The sequence below is a fragment of the Giraffa tippelskirchi genome, chromosome X (assembly GCF_054371585.1).
Source record: "Giraffa tippelskirchi isolate mGirTip1 chromosome X, T2T-mGirTip1v1.2.pri, whole genome shotgun sequence".
NCBI lineage: Eukaryota > Metazoa > Chordata > Mammalia > Artiodactyla > Giraffidae > Giraffa > Giraffa tippelskirchi.
The window spans coordinates 94,185,295-94,198,020 of record NC_137289.1 but is presented as its reverse complement, the minus strand read 5'-3'; the positions used below and the strand labels follow the sequence as shown (position 1 = coordinate 94,198,020).

At 45.3% G+C, this 12,726-nt stretch overlaps 1 pseudogene; it reads right to left on the bottom strand.

The window, feature by feature from the left end:
* Positions 1–3,817: 3,817 nt before the first annotated feature.
* Positions 3,818–11,828, bottom strand: LOC145535696 (CXXC-type zinc finger protein 1-like; annotated as a pseudogene).
* Positions 11,829–12,726: the final 898 nt, after the last annotated feature.

Genomic DNA, 12,726 nt, shown 5'->3' with positions numbered 1-12,726 from the left:
AGTTCTGCTTAGGCCCTATGCCCTCAGCTTCTTTTAGATGGTTCTAAACCAGCGGTTCTCAAACTTGAACATGTATCAGAACACCTAGAGGGCTTGTCAGCAAACATATTTCTGAACTTCATACTCAAAAGTCTGATGTAAGACCTGAGAATTTGCATTTCTGCAAATCTCTGAAATGCTGGTGCTGCTGCTAGTCCAAGGAACATACTGTGAGAACCACTGTCCTAGAAGATGACTGTGGCAAACCATATCATAATACACTTATGACAAGATTACTAAAGACAACACTCTGTCTTTTTCATCAGGCTGGCCCCTTGTCCACTTTACACCTGTTGTTCAGTATACCATATTACTATTATTAATGGCTTCATTGCACAGCTTGCAAGGTCGTAGTTCCCTGACCAGGATTGAACCCAGATCTTCAGCAGTGAGACCAGAGTCCTAACTACTGGACTGCTATGAAGGAAGTCCCCCACCAAAATTATTAATGATGCCCCTTTCCCATTCTAAAGCGTCCTGATTAGATGAAAAAGTATAAGGTTGACTCATCTACACTCCATAAGGAGATCAAACTTGTTTTTGAAATTCAATTATCAGGAAACATTTACCCTGGAAGAACTGGCATATTTTCTACCTGTGACCAATGTAAATCTTGCAAACGACTGCATATCTTTTCCAGCTACATCTGATAGGAAGGTAAGAAAGAAACTTATAGCTTTATTTTAATTACTCTGCAGGACTATCAGGCACAAATGTCTACAGTCAAAATAGATCCTGGTGCTGACTTTGTTCATTCTCTCTGTATTTTCTCTGACCTAAATTTATAGAGCATATCTTGACATTTTACTACAGGGATTCTTAAATGCTCCTGGAAGACACTGGGAAAGCAATGGGTGCAAAAAAACAAATTCATGAATTAATGATAACTCATTAAAAACTTGGTTACTTCCTGCTTTTATTGGGAAGGGGTTTGGGTCTATGAAGTCAGGAGCATTGTAGAGATCAGATCCACCAGCCTGGAAACACCCACACTTCAGCTGGGGGTCGCACCCTATGGGAGACCCAAGGAGCATCACATTTCTGTGGCCACAGCTATGTGTCTGTAACTGATATGAATTTGTGTCACTTTGAAAAGGCAGGTTTCTCATTGGGGCCAAGTGTACAACTATCTGCTCCTAAGTTGTTAAGTATCTGTCCTTACACCCTTATCCAAGACTTCAATTTCTAGAAAACAGTCATGTACATGCACAAAGATTTAAATGCAGAAATTTCACTACAGTGGTGTTAACTGTCAAAACCAAAACTGTCTCTCATACATGTTTACTAACATTATTCAGTTCAGTTCAGACGCTCAGTCATGTCCGACTCTTTGTGACCCCATGGACTGCAGCACACCAGGCTTCCCTGTCCATCACTAACTCCTGGAGCTTACTCAAACTCATGTTCATCGAGTCGGCAATGCCGTCCAACCACCTCATCCTCTGTCGTTCCCTTCTCCTCCTGCCTTCAATCTTTCCCAGCATCAGGGTCTTTTCCAATATATCAGTTCTTCGCATCAAGTGGCCAAAGTATTGGAGTTTCAGCTTCAGCATCAGTCCTTCCAATGAATATTCAGGACTGATTTCCTTTAGGATTGACTGGTTGGATCCTCTTGTAGTCCAAGGGACTCTCAAGAGTCCTCCAACGCCACAGTTCAAAAGCATCATTTCTTCAGCATTCAGGGTTCTTTATATTCCAACTCTCACATCCATACATGCTGCTGCCACCGCTAAGTCGCTTCAGTTGTGTCCGACTCTGTGCGACCCCAGAGACAGCAGCCCACTAGGCGTCCCCGTCCCTGGGATTCTCCAGGCAAGAACATTGGAGTGGGTTGCCATTTCCTTCTCCAACATCCATACATGACTCCTGGAAAATCTATAACCCAACTCTCCTGCATTGCGGGTGAGTTCTTTACCACTGAGTCACCTGGGAAACCCACACACAAGGTTAGTGGCTGCAAAAAAAAGAAGCAGTGATGATGTACTTGGCAAAGTAAATTCAAAGTCGAAAGGACTCAACAAGCAAAACAAAAACAACCACACAGTGGCATTGCACAAAATAGTTTAAGATACGTACTTTAGGATTTCCCACCTCTACCAGGCAAAAACAGAACTACAAGGACAAATTTGTTTTAAAGTATTATAACATTTATCCTATCTTTTAATAACATAACAGCTGGAGCAGACCAAAAGACAAAAAGTCACAGCAAAGAAGCGGTAATCGTCAAACTAGATTGAAAAATCCTAATGAGTAATCTGAATCTAACAGAAAATATATTTTCTTACACCCATGAAAGTTTAACAAAACTCACTTGAGTAATCTGGGCCACAAAGAAAATCTTGAGAATATTTTGAGTTCAGATTCAACAAGCTACATTCTCTGATCACAGTAAAACCGTAATTATAAAAATAGAAAGGAAAGATAGCCAAAACTACTGTAACCAATTAGAAGCTAAGAAACATTCCTCAATAGCTAGAATCAGAGTGAGAAATCAATTCTGAACTTGCACTTTTCAGACTAGAATTTATGAGATACAGCTACATTAGAAAAAAGTGTATAGTTTAAATTCCTTTACTATTATAAAAGACTGGAAAACCAAAAAATAATCAAGTTAGGAATTCGATTCAAGAAGTCAGAAAAAGAAGAAAATGAAGCAAACACAAAGAAAATGAAACACAAAACAAAAAAACCAAGGTGGAAATTAATAAAATGAAAGTTTACAGAAATAAATATAAACTTATGGAGTATAAATAAAATAAAAGTTAATCTTATCTTATAATTATTTATAGGGATTAGCTCCTGGAAAATATGACCAAGTTAAAAAAAAAAGAAGAAAAAACAATACTATGAATAAAAAAGGAGATATGGCACCAAATAAGTAGTGCATTAGATAACTAATATACTAGTTATGGTGGAATATGAGGTGTAAGTCTAGAGGAACAGCCTGAAACATTTAGGCGAAATGTGTGAGTCCCTGGGGAAAAAATAGTGAAAAATACTAAAAATAAAACTCTAAGGGACTAGTGAATATAAAAATAACAGGAAGAGTAGTTGAAGTCTCTCATTTGAGGCATGCCAGTCCCCACAGGCAGCGTTACTGGACACACCTCCACTGGCCTGGCAAGGGCTGGCAAAGGCAGATGTGGCAGAGGTCCCAATCCTCTTCTGGCAACCCTACAGGTATTCACTGGGCAGAGACAGGTGAAAAGGGTATACCCAGAGCAGGGTAGCGGGAGGAGGGAAACAAGACAGGATGGGAGGTCTGTGGGAAGAGGGGAGACATAGACCAGGAATGCACTGAGAGGGGCCAAGGCAGACAGAAAGGGCTGGGACCTCATGGTATGGTAAGGGGTGGAATAAGATGGGCAGGGGCAAGGGCATAATTGCCACAACACCTTGAACTCTCCTCAGTGTCCCAAAGTGGAAACATCACCTATTTCCCCCATTGCAACATTTTTGCAGTGCCTCTGGCCTGGGAAATACCAATAATTATACAGAAGTTGGTCAAAGTGTACTAAGCAAGTGACAACGATATACCTGATGGCCTTGGATGAGGGACTCAGGGTCACTGGCACCCCTTTCATAAGGTCATATCTCCCTTGAGAGAGGAGGACCCACCGAGCACAGTGTGCATTATTTCACAGCCAACTCCAAATGGGTACTGTAGCCTGATCCCCAAGTAAAGCTGCATGGTCACCCACCACCATCGGAGGTTTGGAATTGGGTTTGTGAACACAGAGACTGGCTTACGAACTACAGGAGATATTAAAATCTCTTGTTATTCTAAAGTTTCTAAACAAAACTCTGGCCAGCGGGAGATGAGGGCAGGGCAGATGCTCTGGCCCTGCACAGGTTCAGGAAAGAGAAAGACAGGGGGATAACAGAAAGGACAGAAATGGGGAAATTTTAAAGACCAGTCCACCTTAAGGAGGCGTAGAGACAAGATACTAAACGGGGAACAGAGAAGCACAGAGAAACTTTGAGATGCCCTGAGAAAGACATGGTTATAGGAACAGGTGTGTGAGAAATTCGTAGAACGGCCCTTTGTACCAGGTGTCAGGCACAGGACCTCAGTTGAGCAGAGCTCGTCTACTCTGGAGTGAAAGTCAGTGGTGAGTGGATCATGCTGGATTGTCTGGTGAAGTATCAGGGCCAGTAGCCCTGTTCAGTTCATCATGGCTGTGTGCACCTTGTGTTCCTGCTCAACCAGCTCTTCCAGCTCGTGCAACTGTGGAGGGTAAGTGTGAGAAAGGACTTCTAGGATCCCATGCTGCCCCTCAGCCACACTCAGCCTCGTAACCTACTGCACAAACATGCTCTAGGTCCACCTCGGCACGCCTCAGCTTCTCCCAGCAATAGTGGAGGTTGCAGAAGCATTTGGGGAGATGACAGAAATCATCAGTGACCTCAAAGACATTATGCACTAGTGGACAACCACACACCTCATCATCTGGAACCTGTGAGCAGAAAGAATGATGATGAGGTATGGAGGGGGGTGGCTATGGAGGGTGATCAGGCAGGTAAAATGAGAGGAAAAGGGGGATTGGAGGGCAGTCGGGCAGAAGAAGAGGGATGGGAAGTGACCTAGCAGGAAGGAAGAGAGGAATTCAGTGATTACTAGGTAAAGAAGAAGGGGGCAAAGGGGATATGGTCAAGCATGGAGGATGGAAGAAGTTAAGATGGGATGTAGGAAAAGGGGTGATCAGGTAGGAAGGATGGAAGACTGGAAAGAGATCAAACAGGAAGGAGAGGAAGGATGGAAAGGAGGTCTGACAGGGAGAAGTAGATGAATGGAGGTCGATAAAACATGGAGGAGGTGAGGAATGGGGTCAGGAGTGTGGGGGATGAGGGCTGATCAAACAAGGAAGAAGAAGAGATTTTGGAAGCAGGACGAAGGTGACTGGGGAAGTCAGGCAGGGAGAATAAGAATGAAGAGAAGTCAGAAATTCAAAACAGAGGAATTGACGGTGGCCTTTCAGGGATGGTTGGGGGCACAACGTCAGGCAGGGGCTGGATAAAAGAGTAGGTGGGCAATCAGGGAGACAGGAGGAACAGGGAATGGTTACACAGTGAGGAGCAGAGGAATGGAGGTTAGACAGGCAATAAGAGAGAGAAACGTTGGGGGATGTGGTCAGGCAAGGAGCTTATCAATAAAGAAACAGCAGCCAGGCAGAGAGAAAAGTGAGACTAGAAGATGACTGAGCAGTAAGGTGGGGGATTGTAGGGGAGGTCAGGAAGAAAGGAGGGGATCCACAGAGGTCAGGAGGTATGAAGACAGTCAGGAAGAAGGAAGAAGGAAAAACAGACAGTTCAAGCATGGAGAACCAGAAGAAGAAGGTGGTCAGGTAGGGAGAAGGGGAGGAATGGAGGGTCATGAGAAAGAGAAGGAGAAGTCTTACCCCGAGCACCTTGAGTGCTCGGTGCCTAACAACTGGAGTTGCTTGCAGTACCTCTTACTCTGTGGATTGTAAACATCACAGAAGAGCCTTGTGGCTCTGGGGAGGGATTGAAACTGAGGTGCTAAGGATCAGGGTGGTGCCACCCTGATCGATGTCCACACTTTGTCGATTCCCAGCTCACCCATATGGGCTTCCCTGGTGGCTCCCCACCGAAATCCTGCCCCTAATTCACCCAACTCTGCCTCTGAGCCCACCCACATCCTGATCTTCATCTTGCTCACCCTGCTCCTGATCCTGTCCACATGATGCCTTTGACCCTGAATAGCACCCACACTCACCCTCAATGCAAGTCGGGTACATGGACCCGATGGATGATTTGCGCTCATATTGGGGGAAAAAAGAGTACAAATGAGAGGAACTATGGACATACACTGCATACACTCACACAACAAAGCCCCAAACAACACTTTTGTCCCTTGTTGACCCCTATGTGCCTATAAGCATGGTCAATGTCCCTCCCACCACCAGTGGTTGATGCCCAAATCTTGGCCCTTATACTGGCTATGGAAAATAAGCATAAATGGGTAGAGACATGGATGAGTGTTGTATTCTCTTCTACAACTAATACCCCGGCACCAAACCTGCCCCTCTCCCCCATGGACCCCACCCAACCAAACACACTCTTGCCCCATCTGCCCCCAGTCAAAGCTCTAACCTTGGCGAAGCAGCGCTCCATGTTGCACAGGGCAATATGCACATTGATGGGTTTCCCACAGGAGACACAGAAGATCTGCAGGTCAATGCTGTTACCACCATGTTTGTTGCTCTGCATAGGACAGTAGAGGGTCCGGTGAAACAGTGCAGAGTGGGGATGGCAGGCCACAGTACCAGGCACCTTTCTGTTCCACCCCACCCATTCCCATAGCTTGGACTTATGACAGCAGAGTAAAAGGACATGGGCTCATCTTCTCCTGAGAGAACACCAAAATCGCAACTAGTTGCTGAACAACCATTGACAGGAGGATGTTGGAATCCACTATTAGCCCTACCATAGAGCCTGTAGTCTTACCATAGAGTTGCTGTGTGGGTGACCCCAAAACTGGAGAAAATTATACCAAAGAAGTTCTTGAGCTGTTCCAAAGGTTCTAGGCCCTACATCAGACTTCCCAACCTGGCAATCCAGCAAAGGGACTGGGAATCCCCAGGGAATCTGATTTTGAAGGTCATCAGGATTTGGTTATAGAACTTCCACAGGACTAGGGGAAACAGAGACTCTTGGAGGGCACAAACAAAATCTTGTGTGCACCAGGACCCAGGGGAAGGAGAAGTGACCCCACAAGAGATTGAGTCAGACGTGCCTGTGAGTGTTTGGGGATGTACTGCAGAGAAGTGGGTCGACAGTGGCCTGCTGTGGGGTTAGGGGCACTGGCAGCAGTAGTCCTGGGAGGCAGTGTGTTGGCATAAGTTCTCTTGGAAGAGGTCACCTTTACCCTTACCATAGAGCCTGTAGCCCTACCATAGAGACTGCAGACTCCAGGACTAGGCCATATCAGGCCAAGCAAATAATCAGGGAGGGAGCACAGCCCCAGCATCTGTAGAAAACTGGATTAAAGATTTATTGAGCAGGCCCTGCCCACCAGAGCAAGACCCAGTTCTCCACACAGAGTCCTTCCCATCAGGAAGCTTCCACAAGCCTCTTTATCCTCATCCATCAGTGAGCAGACAGAGGAAGCAAGAACTACAATCCCATGGCCTCTGCAATGAAAACCACAATCACAGAAAACTAATCAAACTGATCACATGGATCACAACTTTGTGTAACTCAGTGAAACTATGAGCCATGCCATGCAGGGTCACCTAAGACAGACAGGTCATGTTGGAGAATTCTGACAAAACATGGTCCACTGGAGAAAGGAATGGCAAACCACTTCAGTATTCTTGCCTTGAGAACCCCATGAACATTACGAGAAGGCAAAAATATATGACACTGGAAGATGAGCCCCCCCAGGTTGATAGGTGTCCAATATGCTACTGAGGAAGAGAGGAGAAATGGCTTCAGAAAGAAAGAAGAGGCTGAGCCAAAGTGAAAATGACACCCAGTTGTGGCTGTGTCTGGTGGTAAAAGTAAATTCTGATGCTATAAAGAACAATATTGCATAGAAATCTGAAATGTTAGGTCCATGAATCAAAGTAAATTGAATGTGGTAAAACAGGAGATGGCAAGAGTGAACATCGGCATTTTAGGAATCAGTAAACTAAAATGGACGGGAATGGGCAAACTGAATTCAGATGACCATTATATCTACTAATGTGGGCAAGAATCCCTTAGAAGAAATGCAGTAGCTCCCATAGTCAACAAAAGACTCCGAAATGCAGTACTTGGGTGCAGTCTCAAAAACGACAGAATGATCTCTGTTCATTCCCAAGGCAAACCATTCAACTTTACAGTAATCCAAGTCTATGCTCCAATCACTAACACCAAAGAAGCCGAAGTCAAACAGTTCTATGAAGACCTACAAGACCTTCTAGAACTAACACCACAAAGAGATGTCCTTTCCATTATAGTGGATTGGAATGCAAAAGTAGGAAGTCAAGAGATACCTGGAATAATACGCAAGTTTGGCCTTGAAGTACAAAATGAAGCAGGGCAAAGGCTAACTGAGTTTTGCCAAGAGAACACACAGTTCATAGCAAACACCCTCTTCCAACAACACAAGAGAAGACTCAACACATGGACATCACCAGACGGTCAATACCAAAATCAGGTTGATTTTATTTTTTTGCAGCCAAAGATGGAGAAGCTCTATACAGTCAGCAAAAACAAGATCTGGAGCTGACTGTGGCTCAGATCATGAACTCCTTATTGCCAAATTCAGACTTAAATTGAAGAAAGTAGGGAAAACCACTAGGCCATTCAGGTCAAATCCCTTATAATTATACAGTGGAAATGACAAATAGGTTCAAGGGGTTAGATCTGATAGACAAAGTGCCTAGAGAACTATGGACAGAGGTTTGTAACACTGTACAGGAGGCAGTAACAAAAACCATTGCCAAGAAAAATAAATGCAAAAAGGCAAACTACTTGTCAGAGGAGGCCTTAGAAATAGGTGAGAAAAGAAGAGGAGGGAAAGGCAAAGGAGAAAGGGAAAGATATACCCATCTGAATGCAGAGTTCCAAAGAATAGCAAGGGGAAATTAAAAAAAAAAAAAAAAACCTTCTTAAGTGGACAATGGAAATAAATAGAGGAAAAGAATCAAATGGGAAAGACTAGAGATTTCTTAAAGAAAATTAGAGATACCAAGGCAACATTTCCTGGAAAGATGGGCACAATAAAGGACAGAAATGGTATGGACCTAACAGAAGCAGAATAGATTAAGAAGAGGTGGCAAGAATACACAAAACTGTACAAAAAAGGTCTTAATGACCTGGATAACCACGATGGTGTGAGCTCACCTACAGCCAGAAATCCAGAGTGTGAAGTCAAGTGGGCTTTGGGAAGCATTGCCACGAACAAAGCTAGTGGAGCTGATGGAATTCCAGCCGAGCTATTTCAAACTTTAAAAGATGATGCTGTTAAAGTGCTGCACTCAATATGCCAGCAAATTTGGAAAACTCAGCAGTGGCCACAGGACTGGAAAAGGTCAGTTTTCATTCCAATCCCAAAGAAAGGAAATACCAAATAATGTTCAAACTACTGCACAATTGTGCTCATTTCACATGCTAGCAAGGTCATACTCAAAATCCTTCAAGCTAGGCTTCAACAGTACATGAACTGAGAACTTTCAGATATACAAGCTGGATTTAGAAAAGGCAGAGGAACCAGAGAACAAGTTGCCAACCTCCGTTGGATCATAGAAAAAGCAAGGAATTCCAGAAAAAACATCTACTTCTGCTTCATTGACTATGCTAAAGCCTTTGACTGTGTGGATCACAATAAACTGTGGAAAATTCGAAAGAGATGTGAATACCAGACCACCTTGCTTGCCTCCTGAGAAACCTGTATGCAGATCAAGAAACAACAGTTAGAACAAGAGATGGAACAACAGACTGATTCCAAATTTGGAAAGGAGTATGTCAAAGCTGCATCCTGTCACCTTGCTTATTTAACTTCTATGCAGAGTACATCATATGAAATTCTGGGCTGGATGAAGCTCAAGCCAGAATCAAGACTGCCAGGAGAAATATCAGTAACCTCAGATATGCAGATGATACCAGCCTAATGGCAGAAAGCAAAGAGGAACTATAGAGCCTCTTGATGAGGGTGAAAGAGGAGAGTGGAAGACTGGAAAAGCTAGCTTAAAACTCAAGATTCAAAAAATGAAGATCATGGCATCCAGTCCCATCATTTCGTGGCAAATAGATAGGGAAACAATGGAAACAGTGACAGACTTTACTTTCTTGGGCTCCAAGATCACTGCAGGTGATGACTGCAGCCATGAAATTAAAAGACGCTTGCTCCTTGGAAGAAAAACTATGACAAATCTAGACAACGTATTAAAAAGGAGAGACATCACTTTCCTGACAAAGGTCCATGTAGTCAAAGCTATGGTTTTTCCAGTAGTCATGTATGGATGTGAAAGTTGGACCATAAAGAAGACTGATCACTGAAGAATTGATGCTTTTGAACTGTGGTGCTGAAGACTCTTGAGAGTCCCTTGGACAGCAAGGAGATGAAATCCGTCAATCCTAAAGGAAATCAACCCTGAATATTCGTTGGAAGGGCTGATGCTGAAGCTGAAATTCCAATACTTTCTCCATCTGATGCAAAGGGCCAACTCATTGGAAAAGTCGCCGATGCTGAGAAAGATTGAGGGCACGACAGAGGATGAGATGGTTGGATGGTATAACCAACTCAATGGACATGAATTTGAGCAAACTCGGGGAGATAGTGAAGGACAGGGAAGCCTGGCGTGCTATAGTTCATGGGTTGTAAAGAGTTGGACCTGACTTAGAGACTGAACAACAACATCCATTCCCACTCACCTCTTTATCTTGGTACACAGACTGCTGCTTGCCACACAGAATGATGGCCTCAAGTTCATGGAAATAGCATTCCATGTCCTTTAGGCGGGCATGGGTGTCCTGCTGTTCACGGTGGATGCACTCAAGCATTTTCTTGCCATTCTCCTCAGCAATGCAGGGGCTCTTCTGCCACTACTGAATGCGCTGGGGCAGGATCTCATGGATGTGGCTGGAAGGAGAGACAGCAAGAAATGGAATGGGTATTTTGGAACATCAAAAGAAGAAATAGATGAGTGGCTTAATGGTGAATGTTTAAGATAATGAATGGCAGAGGAGTGAATGTTGTTGAATGGGTGATTGGGTGGTGGATGGTTGGGTGGATGGATAGCTAGCTGGGTGGGTGACTGTAAGGGTAATTGTGTGGGTTGGTGGGTGGAATGTGGATGGGTGGGTGTATGTAAGGGTGGATGGATAGGCAAGTAAGTGGACAAAATGTGGGAGGATACATAGGTAGGGGGGTAGATGGACTTACAGATGGTATAGATCATGGCCCTGTTCCACGCCCTGTTGCTTAATCTCCAGGTGTGCTCACTCAGCTGCCAGCCTCATGCCACATTTGTCGGAGCAGTACTTGGAGCCTGGCTGGGTGGGATGCACACAGCCAGGTCCCAGGCACTGCTGTAGGAAGGCTCGGTCCTTGACATCTGGCTGCTCTGGATCTTTTGACTTTTCCATGAGCTTCTGCTTCTACTTCTCCTCCTGTTGGACCAGAGTGGTCAAGGTAGGGGAAGGGGAAGCAATGTCATCCCCCTAACCCTGTACTCCTGTCCTGCACTCCGCCCCCAACCTCTGTCTCCATGCCCCCCTTTCCATAATTTCTGTCACCTTCCACTCCACTTTTTTCTTCAAATTCTTCATTTTCTTCATATCCACTGCCTGCTTCAGCAGTGCAGAATCCAGGAACAGAAACCCCTCAGGGTCACTCACCCTGGGTTGTAGGCCAGGAAAATGCTGAATGGTCTCCCCAGCTTGTTCCTTAAATGGTCTCTGGACACTCCCTTCCTCCTTTCTCCTCCTTGCTGACCCTTCCTGCTTTCATTGTCTCCCTCCTTCCACTAAGGGGTCCTGTCATACACTCATCGGGCTTTGGTTGTCAAATCTCCTATGTAAAAGTCCTGGTATAAGTTTCAGTACTGAGGCAGGTCGTTTTCAGACAACAGTTGGTGTATGGCTGTTGTCTGAAGTGCCTCTTTTACTGCCAATGGCATCACCACCACCTAGTACTTATGAGACAGCTCAAACTTCTGCAATTGAGGCAGATGTGACTGAGTTGGCAGCTGCCAGGGGGACCATGGCAAAGTCTCCAATAGTATCACAGGTAAGAGCTGAGGGGCAGACCCTCACACCAGCTCCACTCCCCCATCCATCCTGCATCCTGGATTCACCAGAGACCAGGAATTACAAGTAGAGTTCCCATGCTAATAGGAGGAGGGTTCTGGATCAGCATTAAGTGGGTGGGGATGGGTTCACCCTGCCCCCACACTCCTGACTCACCCTCTGGCCTAGTGGCTAGGACCTCCTAGGTCTTGGATGCCTGGGAATGACTGGCACCATCTGGCCCTGCTTGCCCACCTTATCCAGACACATTTGTCTGGTCCATCTGGCTCCACCTTGTCCACATGAATATGTAAGGCCCTGCATATCTGCCCAGAAAAGCTAGACCCCACCTGCTTGCACTTGCAGGGCCCAGCCTGCCTTGCCCACCCTCCAGGACACAGCGGCTACCCTGCTTGCCCTACACCATGGGCCCAGACAGCCACTTCTTCCCAGCCCACACAAACACTCATGGCCTAGCCCCTCAGACAAGCTCTGCCTACCTTTCTGCCCCACCCAGTCTGCCTAGTCTCTCCAGGCTCCACATGCAGACTCCACCCTCTTGGATATACTCTGTCTCACCTTAAGGCTCCCAGCCCTATAGGTCCCATACACTGCACCAGGGCATACCCAACCCTGCCCTGTGCTAGGCCTTGCCCCTTTCCCAGACTCTCAGCCTCACGTGCTCGTCCTGCTTTCTGCATCATACTCTATTCTGCCTTACCTCCTATGTGCTGAGCCATGCCAAGCCCTGCCCCCAACACTTGCACATGCCATGCTATGCCCTGTCTGCCCTGATTCACTCACCCAAAATAATTTGACAATCTTTATTCTGGAAACTACTCCTACCTGAACCCAGTAATACCTAATAAAATATATAAATATACAGATATTATTAAATGTTTGTGTGCATATGCTGCTGCTGCTGCTGCTGCTGCTAAGTCGCTTCAC